Genomic DNA, 21243 nt, shown 5'->3' on the forward strand with positions numbered 1-21243 from the left:
TTCCGGCACAGAGCTCAACCCGCCCCTCAGCCTCGCGTCACTTCCTTCCAGGCCAGGGTGGGATAAGACACGGAGCGGGCAGCGCTGAGATTGCGCGTGCGCGTCACTAGATGGCCCGGCTGTCCTCCTTCCTGGAAAATTTCCCAAGGACTGCTGGCTGGGAACTTAAGGCTAGTGTGGATCTGACGGTAGTTTGCCAACTTAAGAAAACGGTGTGAGCAAAACCAACCTTTACCTACCATTAACTTGAATTTGGGCATTAGTAGACAACAGAGCTGAGGTGGTGGTTGACGTTTTGCCCTCCTTCATCTGAGGAGCCTCTCTGCTTTTTAGGGGATTGCTTCCTCTTTCTTAGTGTTTGTCCATCCTAACTCCACTTATTTCCTATTTTTCCCACTTTTGCATCCTATTTTGCGCTTATGTTCACAACGTATTCCTGCAGCCCGCTGCCTGGAACAAGTTTTATTGGGATATTTATCATTCATCTATGTGCTTCAGTTTCTCTGTATCATTTCTGTTTGCTATTGACTTATATTTTAATTTCTTGTGCTGTTAAGATGTTACAAAAAATTTGCACATTAAAAATATTTTTAATTAGATAAGACATACTAATTATCAAACTCATACGTTGGTTTCGAATGTCATGAGCTGTTGAGGCATGTGGAACCCTTGCGTATTAGGTGATGATGCACATCTGCAGGGAATGCATTCCTATAAAAGTTCCAGGTTTTTTTAGAGTTATTGGTTTTTGAAAATATTCTGGGAAACAGCTCAAACTTGAAATAGTCATTCCTATAACTAATAATAAGACAGTGATGTAAAATCTACAAAAATGGCATGGGTCGAGGTGGGGTAAACACCTAAGAATCTGGAAGAATGTCAGAATCCCTACTCCTAATTATTGTAACCACTAAGGGACAATCTTGCCTTATTCTTCTTTGCCTTATCAGTGGTTTTGTAGACCACTCTTAAAGTATTATAATAGAGCATCTATAAGGTTTAAAGAATTGTGGAAATGCCTGTAATCCCAGAACTTTGGGAGGCCAAGGTGGGTGGGTCACAAGGTCAGGAGTTCAAGACCAGCCTGGCCAGCATGGTGAAAACCCATCTCTACTAAAACTACAAAAAATTAGCCGGGCATGGTGGCACGCGCGTGTGATCCCATCTACTCAGGAGGCGAGGCAGGACAATTGCTTGAACCCGGGAGGCAGAGGTTGCAGTGAGCCGAGATTGGTCCACTGCCCTCCAGCCTGGGCCACAGAGTGAGACTCTGTCTCAAAAAAAAAAAAAAAAAAAAAAAAAAAAAAAAAAAAAAAGATTTGTGGAAATGGAAATTACAAACCTAACAATATTTTTAATTATGCTAAACTTAAAGTAATATGTTATTTATGGGAGAAAAGAATCCTATTATCTCAAGTCCTTAAACTTTTCAAAGTATCAGAGAAGGAGACAAGACTTATATGCAAGTAACTTTAAGGTTGAATATGTTGATTAGACAAATGGAGAATGGGTCTTTTAAAATTTAAATTAGCGCAGGTTCTTGTCTCTTGCTACGTTCAAGAGGGTTTCTGAGATATTCGTAAGTTCTTGCACTATTCAATAGAGTTTTTTCACCTGAGATATCCAGAGTTAAATACAAAAGTCCTTGTTAATCTTTCTGGAATGTAACACTTGGCCTTGAAATACATTAAAAAAAAATTTACTTTTATTTAACCTGTAGGCTATGTGGAGTGGAATTTGCTCACTTAAGTTGTTATATATACAACATTAGACACGACAGTATATAAATTATAAACTGTTTTATTCATTAGAAAAGTCTTCGACATCAGTCTTGTTTTACTCTTTGCCAACTATGAAAGAAAATTGAAATGATGACTTCTTCAAATATCAACCCAAACACAGCTCAAAGCATAGTTTTCTCAATGTATACCAGCTATTAGTAGGAGCACCCATTTCTCCAGGCGACTTCCTGTAGCACACATATAACATACAATGCCAAAATACAAATTAGTCTAAGTAAGTACATTAGTAAAAAACATTCTATCTAGCCGAGCATGGTGGCTCACACCTGTAATCTCAGCACGTTGGGAGGCTGAGGCAGGCAGATCACCTGAGGTCAGGAGTTCCAGACCAGCCTGGCCAACGTGGCGAAAACCTGTTCCTACTAAAAATACAAAATTAGCAAGGCACGGTGGCACATCTCTGTAATCCCAACTACTTGGGAGACTGAGGCTGGAGAATCGCTTGAACCCAGGAGGCAGAGGTTGCGGTGAGCTGAGATCGTGCCACTGCATTCCGGCCTAGGCGACAAGAGCAAAACTCTGTCTCAAAACAAACAAACAAACAAACAAAGCCATGCTATCTAATAACTCAGTTCTCTGACTTGATTAAGGGCTAGTATGCCAAAAAAACCAAAAAAAATTGGAATGCTGATTTTTTTTTGAGAATGTTACTAAGTAGACATGCTGGAAAAAGTTTTCAGATAAGCTTGGATAGTACTGCCTGTTATATTCTCTTGTGACTGATGTTGCATATTAGCATGTTGAATTCCTTCACTCCTAATGTTCTCTAAACTTGACCTTAAAAAATCTTTTTTTTTTCTGATGAAACATGTATTAATATGCATTGTAGTTATTCTGTGAAATATAGTTTAAGAAATACTGATGGAGGGAAGGATGGACTTCATAGCCTTCTGGTAGCCTTCCTAGAATATCTTTTCTCATGATTAAACCTTTGTTCCATATGTGGCATCAGAGAGCTGAAGGTTATGTTCTCTGTCAAGAATCAGAGCATGAATGCTCTGTGTTATCAATTAAGGACAAGACATAAACTTTAACATTCAAATAAATGGTATGGAAAATTAATAGTCTCTTAAGGAAATTCAAGAGAAAGACCAAAATACTTGTCAGAATAGACATGCAAAGAAATGGGCTGGGAGAACTATTGAGTACTATAGTCAGGCTTAAGGTTTTCCTTAGAAGATAGTCCAGGTTCATTCTCACATATGGGTAAATAAAGAATCTCCCAGATAAACTATAGTTGTGATTATTGTACCCTGAGAAAAATGTAAAGCAGGATTACCAACCTTATCCTAGTCATAGTAAAAATTTCAATAATGGATTCACAAAAATCAATATTAACCAATGTAATTTCAGAATGATTTAGGTACAAAATTTAGGTTTATATAAGTTACTCTCAAATATAGATTTGTCAATTATCAGTCATTTCGGTTTGTTGTTATTGTTTTGAGACGTAGGCTTGCTCTATTGCCCAGGCTTGAGTTCAGTGGCCTGATCTCGGCTCACTGCAACCTCCACCTCCCAAGTTCCAGCGATTATCCTGCAACCTCTGTCTGGAGTGCAGTGGCCTGATCTTAGCTCACTGCAGCCTCAGCCTCCTGACTAGCTGGGATTTCAGGCACGTGCCAAAATGCCTGGCACATTCAATTTTTGAGAGAATACTAAAAATAATAATTTTATTTTCAGAATTCACCAGCATGGTAATAAAACCACATCTTCAACATAAAGGAAAATAAATGTCTATAACCTTTCACCACCTCTTGTAATTCCTGTTGAAATCCATAAGGTTATGCTGGGTGCAGTGACTCACATCTTAATTCCAACACTCCGGAGACTGAAGCAGGAGGATAGCTTGATCACAGGAGTTAGAGACCAACCTAGGCAACATAGTGAGACTTCATCTCTATAAAAGTTAAAATAGGCCAGGCGTCGTGGCTTACACCTGTAATCCCAGCACTTTGGGAGCCCGAGATGGGTGGATCACCTGAGGTCAAGAGTTTGCGAACAGCCTGGCCAACACTGTGAAACCCCATCTCTACTAAAAATACAAAAATTAGCTGGACGTGGTGGCTTGCGCCTGTAGTCCCAGCTACTCAGGAGGCTGAGGCAGGAGAATCGCTCGAACCTGGGAGGCAGAGGTTGCAGTAAGCTGAGATCGCGCCACTGCTCTCCAGCCTTGGTAACAGAGTGAGACTCTGTCTTAGAAAAATTAAAAAAAAAAGTAAAAGTAAATAATCAATCCATAAGGATATGGTTTAGAATCCTGTATATCACATTAAAAATTCCCAGTGTAACCTAGAATCAGTGTGTCTCCATCAAGGTTGACTAAAATTAGACTCATCTTTGGTCCCATAATCCTTCCTGCCTTTACACAAATCTCTGTATAAACTTTAATTTTTATCCTAATAAATGATCTATATCTCTGAAATATTGTGAAAGTGTAACAGATTTTAAGGAAAAATAATCAGGTCATATTTTTCTGGAAATTAGAAATTATACTGCTTAGTTCTCTTGTCCTTAGTACATCAACACTAAATGTAGTGAGGACTGAAACATCTTGGCCCTCCACAATAGTTAAAGGATGAATAAAATTTGTGCATAGTTTGTTATATAATCCAAGGAGAACAAAAATATAAAAAGTATTTTATGGCTTTCACCCTAAATTAATTATATCTTAAATGTAAACATGTTGAAGTATTTCACCAGATATTCTGAAAGGGTAAGCCAAAAATAGATTAGGACACAGTAACCCATAGGGGTCAGTATAAACTTAGATTTGGAAGAGACCAAATTCTGATTAAAGACATGCTTTTATTTGTTAAGACAGACATTGATACTTTTGGAAAATAACTCAAAAACTAAGATATAGTGTCAAATGTATAAAAACTCTCTTCAGTTATGGTCTTAATGTTAAAATAGCAAGTGAATTTTCTTTCCACACTGATTTTCTTCTTTTGCTGAAATCTAAGTCTGTAATTCCATAACTAGGAGATATGTTTATACCAGTGAAATAGATGTCTACAAAAATATGTTTATTTCAGTCAGAACATACATAAATTCAGGAAAAAAGGAAATATTCACTGTGTAAATAATAAAGTGGATAGCGAATTCAAATATGTGTCTAATATTTAATGTACTGTTTTATAATCATTGAGAAGGGAATGACTTCTTGAAAAATTGTTAATGGCATTTCTAAAACATTTCACTTCTCAAAGGCAGATGTATTAACCTTGATAAAATATAATGAAAGTATATACTGAAGAAATTCTTTACATTCATTCACCCAAAACGTTATTTATTGTGCTGCAGAAAGAAATCAACTACTTCTATTTGGCACTCATCAGATTTTTGAGTTCTTATTAAATGTGTTATTAAGGCAATTTCTAAATCAGCACCTTCCAATAGAAATGAAATGTGAGTCACATTTGTAATTTAAAATTTTTGTAGCTGTATTAAAAGAAACAGATGAAATTAATTTTAAAGATGCATTTAATTACACTCAGTATATCCAAAATATTTCAACAACATTAATATAAAAATTATTAATGGGATGTTGTACATTATTTTTCATATTAAGTCTTCAGAATCTGGTTGTGTTATATAATTAAGAGCACATCTCCATTTGGACCAGCACATTTCAAATGCAGGTCTATAAGCTGAAGGAGAAAGTTGAGGCAATTATCCAAGTGATACAAGCTAAACAAGCAAGCAATCATATTTTTCTCTGTATAAGTTATTTAGATATTTTAGATAAAGTGGTTTTAAGGCTGTGCATTTGCTTTAGGTATTGAACCTAAATTGATTTCTTCTATAAAAATCAAATAGGAGAGATTTGTAAGAAGGATAAATGTCATATTCTGATAATCATTTAGGCTATCAAAGTACTATACTATATGTATGAAATTTGCCAGATTTGACTTTATTTTCCAATAATCCAAATACTCCATGATGTTGTTTTAGCCAATTTATCCTGATTTCTTTTTTATTCACCCAAGTTTCTATGGCCTTAGCTGCTTTCTTTTCTCCAGAATTAATTGTAAGAATAGAATGATATCCAGAGGCCCTGACATTTTAAGTGGCCTGATCTCAAGCGACTTCAGACAGTGTTTTTATTCTTACCCAATTCTCTACACCTCACTCCACTGACTGTATTGTCCATTACTGCATATAACACTTGGCAAATTCATACCTAAAGCTCTTTCCGCTGAATGATCAAGAACTTCGGGTACTTTTTCCTTACAGGTTTTACCCCGTTGAAGATTTGCTTTAACTTCAAAAGCGATTACAACAAAGTATGGACACCCCTTCAGGGCCAACCTGGTAAGTCACTGGTAAGGTCTTAATTTGTCCATAAAGCTTCCTAATATTTTCTGGTATTAAGGTCTTCATATTCCGTAACCCACTTTGCATCACCTGCAGAAATCCTAGACTTAGCTGTTTGGTAGCATGTGGCTGTATCATTTGTTGTATTATTTTTCCCAGGCTCTCATTCTGAGTCCTGTTATAGCGAAGGCTGGCTTCCACTAGTTTCCATTCTTGCTCATGGGTCTGTCCCTTTTCTCCAGAAAAGTCCTATCTTTTTAAAGATGTAATGTCAGATGAAGCTTATGTATGAACCAATCACAGGCCATTTTTTTAATCGACATCTCCTGAAGGAAATTTTCTGCCTCAGTTGGCCTGACTTACTTGTATTTTGCAGCAGAATCCAGTCTTTCTAGGAATCCTGCAGTTTTTAAAATCATCTCAGTGGTTGTAGAGCTGAGAGCAGAATTCTCTCTACCTATTTTCTCTGCCATGGAGAGAGCACTCCCAGCATCATTTATACAAATGCTAGGGACATTTCCACTTCTCAGCAATACTCATCCAGCAGTTTAGATGCCATGGGAGGGTACTCCATAGTTCAATTCTATGGTATGCTCTGATATGGACATGGCTGGACACTGCACATTGTTCAGCAATTCCAAATGGTAGTGTTTAGTAAGAGAAAAAACATAATTAGAGTCACTTAACATAATATGTGGCAGGGGGAATTATGCTTTAAGAAGTAGCTTTCACATACAAATGGAGTCCAAAATAATGAACTTTCCCATTGGATCTTTATATGAATACAACCATGGATTAAATGCCAATAGGAGAAAGTGTTTTAGAGAGGTGCTTAAAATCTGGAGTAAGAAAAAACAAAAAACAAAAAAACAAAAAAACTCCTGCAGCTAGCTCAGTGTCTGCCCAAACAGCCACCCAGTTTTGTACTTGAAACCCAGGGCCCTGGTGGCATAGGCACCGGAGGGAATCTCCTGGTCAGTGGGTTGTGAAGACCACGAGAAAAGCATAGTGTCTGGGCCGGAATGCACCATTCTTCTTCACTTTATCTGAAATATCTAAATAACTTATACAAAGAAAAATATGATTGCTTGCTTGTTTAGCTTGTATCACCTGGATAATTTTCTCAACTTTCTCCTTCAGCTTATAGACCTGCATTGTCCAATACAGGGACTATTAGACATTTGAAATGTGCTGGTCCAAATGGAGATGTGCTCTTAATTACATAACAAAACCAGAATCTGAAAGCTTAATATGAAAAATAATGTAAAACATCCCATTAAATAATGCTTCATGTACCTTTTTCTATTCAAGTTATTTACTTAATCCAAAGGGAATAAATTTTTTGAAAATGTAGTAATAGTGATCCTAGAAAAATGTCATGTTCTATTTATATGCCCAGAGTATTTACTCCATTTCTATCTCTTCCCTTTGATCTATTTGATGGCTATGCCTTATATTTCTAAGAATTTTTTTCAAACAATTTTTAGTGGGTTGTAGTGTTCATCTCCATTTCTTACGGTACAGATATTTTTCTGTTAAATGTAAAGGTTACTCTCTAAAGCTTAGTAGGCACACTTTCATTTTCACAGTGGTACTAAAATCCACATCGTTACTAATCATAGACATGCATGTGTGTTGATTGTAAAGTGATATTGTACATACCACAAAATCTGACGTATAAAAATAATCTTTTGGTGTTCTTTTTAAAGAACTTAATATAGAAATATCATAAAATGAAGTTAAATTGAGTAAATCTTAAGATATCACTTAGTCAAACTCCTTGCATCAAATCAAGCCCATGATTATGTAAGTGTATAGAAAAGCCCACAGAAAATTTAAAAAAGCTTTTCAGTGGAAAACCTGACAGACACCTTATCCAAAAGATCAAAGTTTTAAGATCACCAGTAATAGAACAAATAGATTTCATGTGTCTTCTAATGTAATACACTGAGGAGTGAGCACTATCACCCCTGAGACATTTTTGCCAAAAACCTATAAACGGGAATAAATCATGAAGAAACATCAGACAAACCCAAATTAAAGGACATTATGCAACATAAATGGCTTGTACTTTTCAAAATATCTAGGTCATGAAAGAAAAGGACTAAGAAACTGCCCAAATTAAAGGAGACCAGAGACTTGACAACTAAATGCCACATGTAATCATGGATTAGATACTGGAGCAGAAATAACAATGATAATAAATAATTACTGTTATTGCTGTGAAGAACATTATTTAGACAATTAGCAAAATTTGAATGGGGCTTGTGAATTACAAAGCAGTATCATATCAAAACTGATTTTCTGTTTTTGATTGTTATAATGTGGTTATGTAGAAAAGTGTTGTATTTTTGGAAATGTACATTGAAGTATATAGGAGTAAATAGGATCATGTTGGAAATTTTTTCTCAAATGGTTTACAAAACATGTTTTGTATGTGTGTACGTACACATTTTGTATGTGTGTGTGTGTGTACATGCACATACACTGTTTTGTATGTGTGTACGTACACACACATTGTGTGAACAAGATAAAATTTTAATATTTGGTGAATAAAGGTGAAAGATACATAGAAAATTTTTGTATAGCGTTTGCAACTTTTCTGAAGTCTGAAATTAGTTCAATTTTTTTTTAATATTGCTTTGGCTTCCTATTTTACCTGTAGTTAACTGTGTCAAAAATATGCTAATTATGTTATCAACACCCAGGGTTTTTGTAATCTCACAATATTGAAATCAAAAGACATCACAGAACACAGCAGCAAAGGTAAGTTTAATTTTATTCCAGCTTGTACACAAGGGAGCTAGCACTGAGAAAGAAAAAAGGAGTTGGCTGTTGCCTGAGGGTAGTGTGTGGGTTAATTTTATAGACTCTTTTCATAGGGAAAGGTTATATTAGGGCATATATAGGACAGTTTTCTCTAGTGCTTGCACAGTAGCTCAACATACTTCTCCATACATTGCATGTAACATTAGCATTTAAAATCTCCACCCTTGGGTATGAATTATTTTAGCATTAAAATGAGGAAGAGGTAACTTTAGGTTTTTTTTTTTTTTAAGACGGAATCTTTTTCTGTCACCCAAGCTGGAGTGTAGTGGTATGATCTTGGCTTACTGCAACCTCCACTTCCCGGGTTCCCAGGTTCAAGCAATTCTCCTGCCTCACCCTCCTGAGTAGCTGGGATTATAGGCGTGTGCCACCACACCCGGCTAATTTTTGTATTTTTAGTAGAGACGGGGTTTCACCAAGTTGGTCAGGCTGGTCTCGAACTCCTGACCTCATGATCTGCCTGCCTCAGTCTCCCAACGTGCTGGGATTACAGGCGTGAGCCACTACACCAGGCCACTTTAGGTTGGATTTTAAGTTCAACTGCACATGCAAGGCTCTGGGGAAATCCCTAGCCCCCTGAAATAGGAGCTTGCTGTTAATAGTTTCTTGGATCTCTTGTCACTGATTGGCTGAAAGTTAAATGAGCTAGTACTTGAGTGAGGGGCTTTATCGTTTCCTTTAGACCATCTTAAAATAGGGAATCAACCAGCCTGCTTGTCTTAATCATATAAATTTATTTAAAATTATCTTAATAAACCAGAACCTGGAGACTATTTTTTAAAAGAATGATTTGTTGAAGTATTAAATTTTTAGTAAGTTATCTCTTTTTCATGTGTAGCTTCCTTACTTTTAATTTTAAACCAGACAAAAAGTTTCAGTATACAGCATAAAGAACATTTGTCTAAAATTTGATGGAAGTAATTTAAACAACTATAAATACATTAATTTATATCAATTTTTGATTATGGGAGAGCAATAATCCTTAATTACAAGTTGAAACATCCCCTGAATACATTAGAATGAATGCTACTGAAAACAGAAATAATTTTTACAATTATCTGCCACATATCATAATGCCTCAGACAAATTTTGTGTATGCATATAGAAGATGAAAAATTATTTCCTAATACACTCCTAGGTTTTCTGGTTAGAGTCCTCTAAATTAAATTGACAAAAGGCAGCAAAATAAGAGAAAAAAAAAAACCCAAAAGTTTATTAACACATGCATTGTGCATGTAACATATACCCAGAGATGAGTAACTCAAAGGTTTGGTTAGAACTTGGACTTACATAGGATTTCAGCAAAGAAACAATTTTTAGAAGTGACAAGTGTCTCTAGGAGTGGCAAATTGTGGGAAGGCAAATATATGGGAAACTAGATAAATAAAGGCTAGTTAGCAAAGTTTGTTATATACATTCCTCTGATTCTGTCTACAGGCCGTAAGGGTCTAAAGCTGTCTCTGGTAATTAAGTTTTGTCTTTCCTTGTAGAAAGCGGGGGACAACTTTGTAAATTTATGTCCTGCTTTTAGACGACAGAAGGAGAACAGAGAACTTTTCTTGTATCATCTTGTTCTCATTTGTCTTCAGCTGAAAGTAATCCTTGTGCCAAAGTGGAAAGTTTGCTGTGGCATATTCTGCCACCCTAGCATAGCTAGGATAGAACCCATCTGTACACAAAGGTCTTTGAGGGCAGAGGCCAGATTAATTTGTAGAGTTTTACTGCCATCACCTGGCCTAGTGCTTGACATGGAGAAGGGGCTTGGTAAACAATTGAATGAATTAATGCATTTGCTTGTGCCTTGCATATTTTCCACACAACATTCTTGCAGTATATAAAGAAAAAAAAAAAAACACTCTTGCAGTAAATATACTCATATACTTTTAAATACTATTCTAAGGTCAAAAACACCTTTATCAAATATCTAAAAGCTAATGTGAAGAAAATTACATGAACACCAACCACATTGTATAAAATAATTTCATATGCTTGGTTTATGTACTTGTTTTGAAAAGTGGAATTTTGCCTTAGAAATCAGAGACCACTTTACATCTTAACTGAGAATCATTTTCATTAACTCTTGGAACAGGAGCAATTGCAAGGAATAAATATAACTTAATTTTTGGAAGATGTATTCTGTGAAGAACGGATACAGTAAGAGGAGTTATTTATTCTTATAAAAAGAAGAATCCTGAAATAAAAAGGGACAGTCCCAAAGTGAAGGGATCATTTTCAGTAGATTTGCTACTTTCCTTATCAGAAATTCACAGCACACATTACTTTTTTAAGACTTTGACAAATACTGCCATAAATAAAATCATTTAATATTGTTTAATACAATGTTTCTTAAATGTATGTGATCTCAAACCCTGAAACAAAACAACATATCACATCCCATGGATCATCATTTAGGAAAACACTATTAATGTTTTAAAGCAAACTAAATATGGCCTGAGAAGGACTCCGTACTTTTGTATTTGAGTCCTTGTGGATGAACTGCAACCTAACTTAATAGGTAGACAAGATTGAAAACCTAACTTAGGAGTATGCGCCAGAAACAATAGATGAGTCTTGGCCAAACCTAGCAGCTGAACTTCAACCGCTCATACACTGCCTAGTGTTCAAACTGTCTTCAAATAAGGCAAATGCTAAGCTGTAATCAATCTGGTTGTTTCTGTACCTCACTTCCAATTTCTGTACTTCACTTCCCTTTTCTTGGCCTATAAATCTTCTTCCACCATGTGGCTGCTCTAGAGTCTCTGAATCTGCTGTAATTCTGGGGGCTACCTGATTTGTGAATCGTGCATTGCTCAATTAAACTCCTTTAAATTTAATTCAGCTGAAGTTTTTCTTTTAACAAATTTTTTTTTTTTTTTTTTTGCTGGAATGTGGTAGCTAGGTGGTCTATATTTTTACTGAGAATAAAATGAGATAAAATCGAAAAACTGAATTAATCTATTACATGAGATATAAATAAGATGCCTAAATATTTGTACTTTGAAATTATTTCCCAAAGGAAAATTAAAATCTCACTGAAAATAGAAGAGCTAGTCATCTATAAAGTATTTATTTTGAAGGTTTAGGTTAAAATATTAGAACAAACTAATGTATCAAAGTAGCATCATTCTTTTGATAAAAGATAGACGTATCAGCAGTAAAAACAGCATTAAATTTTCTGGAATAATTAGGCCTCAAGATAACATCAGTCGTGTGTGACTGGAATACAGAAATCAGGATCTAAGGGAAGTACACATGGCAAACAAAAAATCACATGTAGTTACAAAGGAGAGTGGTTAACACATTTCCAATTCGAAGCTAGAAGAGAGTAGAATCTAGTAAGGATGGCTAGTTTAATAGCAGAGCCATCAAAGGCAGTGTTAAAGCAGAAGATGAAGTTCGGGCTAATGACTTGAAGGATGGTGGCAGAAATCATTAGCAGTCGAGTGCCTGAGGATTGAATGTTGCATCTGTTGAAGTCTTTATCATGAATTAGCGATGACTATGCTTTGGTAGCATGGTTGGATTCACTGTAACTTTTGGATTATTGCTCTACATCTTGCCTTTTGTCTTTTTGCATGGAAGTAATTGTCACCAAAAATTGTCTCTCTTCTATTTTTTTCCCCAAATTTACAACATATGTCTTTTCTTAGGAGAAATTTCTGGTGCCAAATGATTGTTTCTTTCTAGAAATAACATTCATAGACACGTACACAAATGTGGCCAATTCATCACATAATATACCCATGTAACAAACCTCCACATTACCCTTCCGACTCTAAAATAAAAATAAAAACAAATGTAGCTGATAAATTGAATAGCCAAACTTAAAAATAAAGTTTTTAAATCCATCACTGTCCCTATTAAAGAAGCTAGCTTCTTTCTGCAGAAATTGAAAAAGTCTTGAGTCCAGTTTCATCATTTCTGATTGTTTCAGAAAATAAAAGGTCCTCCAGTCATTTTATTCCCCCTAAACCAGTCTCAATTCAATTATTGTTATCTTTCTTTCAGAGTAATAAGTATGGCATTTTAAAATATTATGCAATTATTTGTTCTCTTGGTTTCTTTTTTGAGGATTCCAACCATAGTTGCTTGATCCACCCTCATCTTCTATATTATTTCATGTGTAATGCATTTTAAGCTTATAACTGTTGTACTTTTTCATTTTTAAGTTTCATCCTCTATGTTCCAATAGTATCTCACTTCCATTAGATTCCTTCTAATTTCATTTCTCATATTAGTTTTTTGTGTGTATTTTTTTTTCTTTTTCTATTGTTTCTTTTTAGTTTTTCTACTAGTGTTGTGTATCTCCTTTTATTGCCTTACCATTTCTTCCTCAATTTCTAACATTTCTGCTTTATGGTATTCTAGTTATAGATAATTGTATTAAGTTTTTAATTTTATGACAGAGTATTTGATCACAGTTTTAATCTGCACCATGACATTTTTCATGTAATTTTACTTTTGCTTTCTAAAAGTACTGTGTTTTAAAATGTCTTAGTTGAAATATTCTAGATTTGCAGAAAAATTATAATAGTATGAAGAATTCCATCTATCCTTTATCCCAATCCCCCAAATGTTAACCTTTTGCCACATATACTGTCTCTCTATCTATCTATCTATCTATCTATCTATCTATCTATCTATCTATCTATCTATGTAACTACTATTTTTCTGAATCAATTAAAAATAAGTTGTAAACATGATGCTATATTTCATGTAACTACATAAATATGTATTTCTTCAAATGTAAAAGCATTTTACTGCATAACCACAATGTACCAAAATCAGAAAATTAATAGGTAAAACGCTTCTTTCTATACATTGAGCATATTCACATTTTGCCAATTGTCCCAGTGATATATTTTATAACAAACAAATAAATAGTTTATCTGGTCCAGGGTCCAATGGAGGATTACATGTTGCATTTAGTTGTCATGTCTCTTGATTACCTGGCAATGTAGAACTCATACTCAGTCTTTTCTTTTATGACCTTGTTATATTTTTGAAGAATGAAAGTTAGTTAAATTGTATCATACCTCTTATGTTTAGATTCATCTGATGTTTCTTTGTGATTAGATTCAGCTAGTTATGTTCTGAATATTCATGTTTGTGTTCACCCCCAAAATTCATACATTGAAACCTAATCACCAGTGTGATAGTATTAGAAGGTGGGGCCTTTTGGGAGGTGATGAGATTGTTAGGGGAGAGCCCTCATGATTGGGATTTATGCTCTTATAAAGGAGACTCCAGAGAGCTAAGTAGCTCTTCTACCATGTGAAGACACAGCAAGAAGGTGTTGTTTTGTTGTGTTTTGAGACAGGCCCAGCTGTAGCATCAGCTGACTCCATGGGGAAGCTCTGGCACTAGGATGACCCTTTAATCTTCACTGGAAGCAGACCCTCACCAGACACCAAATCTGTTAACACCTTGATCATAGACTTCCCAACCTCCAGAAATGTGAGAAACAAATTTCTGTTGTTTATACACTACCCAGTTTAAGGTTTTTGGTTATAGCAGCCTGAATGAGGTAAGTCACAGCTTAGGCATTGGGGATCGGAATATGAGAGAAGCAATGCTGTGTTCTTCTCATTGTATTAATACTGTATCAGTAAACATGTGGTGCTGATTTGTCCCATTACTGATGATAACACATTTATCACTCATTTAAAGTGACATCTTCCAGGTTTCTCAATTGTAAAGTTTCTGTTTCTCTCTGGAGGGAGATGTTTTTAGACTGTAAATATCCTGTTCCTCAATAATTACCCATTCATTTCAGCATCCATCCATGGTTTTTACCTCAATATGTTCTTCTTATAATGACTGCCAAATTGTAGTTTTCTCATTTCATCTTTCTTTCTACATTTAATTTGTATTTGGCTAGAAGTAATAGCTTTTTCTCTCATATATATATATTTATATACACACACACTCGCATAAATGTGCACAAACAAAAAATACACATCTACTTGTATATTTCTGTTTATTTAATGAGTTTATAATCTATTGTTATAATAATTATTTATCTTGTTGCTCTATTTGCTACATATTTGGCAAATGGGGAAACCTCCCACCTAGAAGCTGAATCCTGTCTTTTACTTTTTCCCATCATATTCTTTTGTTTAAACTCTTCTTCTCTGGCACAAGATCTTCCAGGGTCTCACTGTGTTGCCCAGGCTGGAGTACAGTGGTGCCATCATGGTTCACTGCAACCTCTCCCTCCCTGGGCTCAGGTGATTCTCCTGCCTCAGCCTCCCAAGTAGTTGGGACAACAGGCACACCATTATGGCCAACTAATTTTTGTATTTTTTTGTAGAAATGGAGTTTTGCCATGTTGCCCAGGCTGTTCTCAAATCAGTTTATATTATTATTTCATTTCTTCAAGGAACTCTTGTTCTACATTAGAGAAGAATGATACTTAGAAACCAACATTCGAACACTACGTCTGCTCACTGCTCCTGGGATTAATTGCTTCTAGGCTTTCCCACCAGGCAGAGGTAGAAAATGTCTGCCACTCACATACGCAAACATTTGTATCTACTTCTATAACTATCTGTCTAAGAAATTGTGCATTCCCAGTGATAACTGTAATTGAAACTTAATACCACAGGGATCATTCTGGTCATTGACTTTTCATATTTGTAACTCCTTTATCCAATAATGAGAAACTTGGTTCTCATTATTCTCACTTTATTTACTTATTTGCTTTTTCTTCCTGTATGTAATCAAACTCCTGACCCAGAAAGTTGCCTTCTAGGCCCTGCCCACCTCAACAGCCCCAATATTTTCTTTGTCCTATAGTTTCTACTTATGTTAGCTGCCTCAAAGGACAGTAGAAGGAATTAATTGATTTTTCAAAAGAAGGGGGTAAAGGAAGAGACTTTTAAAAATAGTATTTTATTTATTATTATTATTATTATTTTTGAGACAAGTCTCACTCTGTTGCCCAGGCTGTAGTGCAATGGTGCAGTCTTGGCTCACTTCAACCTCTGCCTCCCAGGTTCAATTTATTCTCCTGCCTCAGCCTCCTGAGTAATTGGGATCACAGGCACCTGCCACCACACCCAGCTAATTTTCATATTTTTAATAGAAACGGGGTTTTGCCATGCTGGCCAGGCTGGTCTTGAACTACTGACCTCAGTGATTCACCTGCCTTAGCCTCCCAAAGTACTGTGATTATAGGCATGAACCTGGCCAAAATAGTAATTTAAAAATGGATTCTCTCCTTTTAAAATACTACTCATCATTGAATGAGTTAGGCTTTCCTGGACTGGCTATTTGTAAGAGGTTTCTTTTGGGATATGAAGCAAAGATAAAGTTTCTGGCTAACTAATTTTCATAGAGCAAAAGCTTTCTCCTTTCCTGTTACAGAGTCATGTTACTTCCTGTAAATATGGTTTTTCTGTATAGTTATGTTTATAGCCCCAGGCTATAAAAATATAAGAGGAAAGACATGCCAACTCAAGCCATTCAGTCTTTGTACTAAGGGCCACAAAAAAGGAATATTACTTTTTGGCTTCACAGTATACCCACACTTTCAGGAAGTATGTTTTGCTGGTGCTTTTTGAGATCTATTTTTCAGTGGGTCCCTGCTCTTGAGATTTATCACCAGGGATTCTTGTTTTCACTGCCCTTTTTGTGTATACAAAAAAATGTCGTCCGCTTTTGATAGTGTTTGATATAAAATGGAGTCTGGGAGTTAAATATGCATCCAGGTTCTTCAAAAATAGTTTGCAAACTTATGAAAACTTCTTCTTGTAGCTTTTGAATAATTTCCAAGAAAAAGGGAAAATGCTAAATTATAGAGTCATTCAAATTGTGTCTAAGTCCTCCAAAAATGGTTTTCAAACTTATAAAAGCATCTTCTTGTAGCGTTAGAATAATTTCCAGGAGAAAGAAAAAATGCTGCTTTACAGAGTTATGTTTGTAATTGTCACATGTTGGGTTCTTCAGGAAGGAGACTCTGCGATGAAGTTTAGCATGAGGATGTTTATTAAGGTGTGCCCTTACGAAAGAGATCAATACCACTGGCAGGGAGGGAAAGAAAACAGTAGCAGTATTATGCTTTGGATGTTTACCTCTTCCAAATCTTATGTTGAAATGATTCGCAATGTTGGAGGTGGGGACTGGCAGGAGATGATTAGATCATGGAGAAACGTCTCTCATGAGTGGTTTAGAACCAGCCTCTTGGTGATGAGTGAGTTTCCTCTCAGTTAGTTCACACAGAGATCTGGTTGTTTTGAATCTGGGACCTCTCCTTTCTCTCTTTCTTGCTTCCATTCTCATCATGTGATATATTGGCTCCCCTTTGTCTTCCACCATTTAATTGTAAGCTTCCTGAGGCCCTCACCAGAAGATGGCAGCATTATGCTTCATGTACAGCCTGCAGAACCATAAGCCAATTCAACCTCTTTTCTTTATAAATTCCTCAGTCTTAGCTATTTCTTTATAGCTAGCAAAAATGGCCTAATACAAGTAGGCAGAGGAAGAAGTTGTGCTGTGATACAGCCCAGCTTTAGCCTCAGCTGAATCCATGGGGAAGCTCTAGAACTAGAATAACCCTTTAGAGTTGCCGGAACGGGGCTAAGATCACCCATCAGTGATAGCGGCAGTGAATCTGTACTGGTCTGCAGCAACCTCAATTCTTGCCTCCTCAGAAGAAAAAATCTGAGGGGCATAAGGGAGAAGAAAAGACTGAGACAAGTTTTAGAGCAGGAGTGAGTTTATTAAAAAGCTTTAAAGCACAAAGAAAAGTACACTAGGAAGAGGCCCAAGCAGGCCACTTGAAGGACAAGTGTGGGGTTTGACCTTTTGACTTGGGGTTTTATATCTTGACATACTTCCACGGTCTTTCATCCCTTCTCTCTTTATTCTGCACTTGGGGCTGCCTGTCCTCATGCACGGTGTGTTACTGGAGTTGTACGCATGCTCACTTGGGCATTCTTCTCTTTACCAGTGGAATGCTTCTGGAAGGTCATATACCAGTTAAACTCCCCCATTTTGCCTCTTAATGTGCATGCTTGAGCTCACTCGCCAAATTCCTGAGATCTTTCTGGGAAGCATCTATTATTATTTTAGAGAGGCAGTGTGACAACTGCCTGACTATCACCTGATGGTCACTTGACATTCCTGTTGGAGTTGAGGGAGCCCTCTCCGCCCCTGCTCAGACCTGGCTAGCTACCTACTGTAAAAATTAGTCATTAACGTAGGCCTCTATAAGGGACACGTGGCCTTGGGCAAACCGAGTCTTCCTGAAGAAGTGAACAACTGAAAGATGTCTGCAGATAGGACTCCTCAATACTGGTGCAACAAGTTCTTCCTTGAAAATAGATTGTGGAAGCACACTTCATTGTCCTGGTGCATAGCCTTTTAATACACACTCCTCTGAGTTATAGTTTTCATCTGATTTCATAGTCGTTTATGACTCAAAAATATCAAGAATCTCTGAATTATTGGGAATATTCATTATTTCTGTACCTTGTTTTTTTCTAGACAACTAAGGTTAGTCTAGAAAGATTTGAGCTGAATTTCTGAAGCTACTTGGTAAAAACAAATAAATGTGTTGTTTTTACAGTCAGCAAATTTTCTTTAGTTATATGCTAGAATTATGAGTACTGAAAACCCTTTGTAATTCCACTATATTACTAAAAGCTAAGACTCACCAACTGTGGATTAGTTATGCAGGTATTTCAAAAACACTTGGAGGTTTTATTCAGAGGCTTAAGTCACACATCTCAGTGCTTGGGAGGGTAGCCTTGAACCAAGAGAGGGCAGCAGAGGGCCACCAGAGCAGTGAGGGAGAGGTATGAGAACATGTCAGTTTGAAGGATACCTGTTTTAGAGAGAGAAATACATCTATCCATGCTAAACACAGAAGGAGGAGTTACGGCTTAAGAAAAATTGACTATAAACATATTGAGAGAATCTCTGGTTGTTCGTGGGTAGTGTTCATGGGACAAAAACTGAGCAGAGGAAAAGCAAGTAGAATTCAGGTGATAGGGAAGTCATGAGCTTGTTAGGGAATGTGTGCCTTTTGGATCTATGACCTCTGGTTACTTCGGGCTCTAAATCAGTGATAACATTGAGTACTTAGGGAAGAATATGGGACCAAAGATAGCCTCAGTAACGTTTCCAGATATATATTTATATTCCTTTTCTACTAATTCCTAGACCAGAGTAATGGACTTACGAGATATTCTTTCAAAGAAAAATTTTCCCCAAAGAACCAGTTTTTGCTTTTAGTGATCAAACTACGTTTTCCTCTCAGTTGCTAGTTTGACTTATTATTTCTATAACTCTAACATTTTATGTTTTATTTTGTTGAAGCACTTGTTCTTTTTATATTTCTCTGTAAAGTAATTTAAGCATAAGAGGTTATGAGTTTGCCCCCATATAGCTTTATTATATCGTATATATATTTTAAGAGAGTTTTTTTTTTTTAATTTTTCTCAGTATTCTTTACTGGAAACTTTGGTTTCCTTTTAACCCAATAATTATTTAAGACATGTTTGCCATTTTCCACAAAGGCAGTCCTTTTTGTTTAAGCCATTGTCATTAAATTACAGTTTTATTACATTTTAGTCAGAAGATATGACTTTCATTACTTCTACTCTGGCATAAGGTTTTGTGTCCCAGCAGATATCAATTTCTCTTTCATGAATTATTGAAAAGGATATATTTTCTATTACAAGTTATCTATTGTCTCTCTAAACTCAACTTCATTAATTAGGTTAATTTTAGACTTTCCAATATTTTCCGAGTTTTTAAAAAGAAATCCCTTTCAGCTGTCAAAGCATGATGCTATGGTCTGAATAATCGTGTCCCCGCTGCAAATCTAAATGTTGAAACATAATCCCCAAAGTTACCATGTTAGGAGTTAGGACCTTTGGGAGTTGAATGAGATCAGTGCTCTTATAAATTGGCTCTAGAGAGCTCCTTCGTCCCTTTCACCATGTGAGGACACAGCTAGAAGACACCATCTGTGAACCAGAAAGTGAGTCCTCACCAGACACTAAATCTGCCGACACCTTGATCTTAGACTTCTCAGCCTCCAGAAATGTGAGAATTAAATTTCTGTTGTTTATAAGATACACAGTTTATGATATTTTGTTATAACAGCCCAAACATGTATGATGTGTTGAAACCTTCTATGAAAAATTGTGTGATTTTCCTCAAGTTCTTCATATTTCTAACAGATTTTATTATGCATATTTGAAGCTGTACTTTTCAACATATAAATGTTTATTGTTCTATAACTTTGATGTAGGTAGTGCCTCATAAGTAGTACCTTTTGTCTGAGAGTCTATTTTGTCTTCTAGCATGACCCTGTAAACTCCAAGGAGTTTTCTAAAATATTTTCTGCTTTGGTAGTATGCAAAATCCCTAGGCCTGACATTTCTTTAATTATCTTTACATGAGGGGTGGTCTAGCTAGTCCAGTTTTTGCCAGCTTAACCTTGGTCTTCTTCTCTGTACCTTCACTCTAGTTATATTGAATTCTGGACCACAGCCAGGGAGCACGTTGTTCCCACTAATCCTGTTCTTGTAGTCATTTATCTACTGTGCTCTTCTGGAAAGAAATGGGATCTTTTCCCATCCTCTCTGCTTACTTTATTGCTTGCTTTAAATATTTGACTATTTTATTAAGTTGTCCTTAAGAGTCATGAGGCATATATGCCCGTGTTAATATAAAATGAAAATTTTGAAAAACCTATTAGTAATTTAAAATCAATTACTAAATCTAACTTTATATATGACCAAGTTAATTCCACACAGACCTTGAACTTTCTTGTTTGAGAATGTGCTTGATTAATTTAATTAAAACCAAACACCAAAAATTCAGAAAACTTGAAAGGAGTGCTATGGCATTCAAAATCTTTCATTGTATCTTTGGAATAGTAAGAAAAATCTGCTTGCTAGTTTGGAAGTTGCTAGCTCTGAGACCTCAATTGAGCCATCTGACTTTTCTGGACTTCTGTTTACCCTCTTCTTAAAAAACAGGCATTAGGCCAATGGTACAATATGAAACCTCTTCCTGGCAGTTGTTCAGAAGTATGTAGGGCTGTTTTTCTTGTCACAATAACTGAAGAGTTCTATGGGGCAAGAGTTTAAAATATGAGACAGTTTTATACTAAAGAGAATTATCTCAACAAAATGCCAAAAATACTCCCTTAGGAAATACTGGAAGATGATCAGCAAGTTTTACTAATTTTGTGGTTCCTGAACAGGTGTTGAAAAATAATGGGGAAAAAAATTTCCTTTAAGAAAATCTGGCAGGGCACAGTGGCTCATGCCTG

General features: G+C 36.0%; 1 protein-coding gene across 5 annotated transcripts in view; it reads left to right on the forward strand.

Moving 5' to 3' along the window:
• Nucleotides 1-86: 86 nt before the first annotated feature.
• The window catches only part of PKIB (cAMP-dependent protein kinase inhibitor beta), a 245378-nt gene continuing 224221 nt past the window's right edge, over nucleotides 87-21243 (forward strand). For 2 of the 5 annotated variants that reach the window (XM_074036962.1, XM_065543273.1), the window contains exons 1-3: nucleotides 87-212; nucleotides 6042-6119; nucleotides 14272-14408. The gene's annotated coding sequence lies outside the window, so the exon portion shown is untranslated. Of the gene's footprint in view, nucleotides 213-6041; nucleotides 6120-14267; nucleotides 14409-21243 lie in introns of all 5 variants that reach the window. The other 3 variants (XM_065543271.1, XM_065543274.1, XM_074036961.1) reach the window with 2 other exon arrangements.

This window comes from Macaca fascicularis, chromosome 4, assembly GCF_037993035.2.
Source record: "Macaca fascicularis isolate 582-1 chromosome 4, T2T-MFA8v1.1".
NCBI classification, from domain to species: Eukaryota; Metazoa; Chordata; class Mammalia; order Primates; family Cercopithecidae; genus Macaca; species Macaca fascicularis.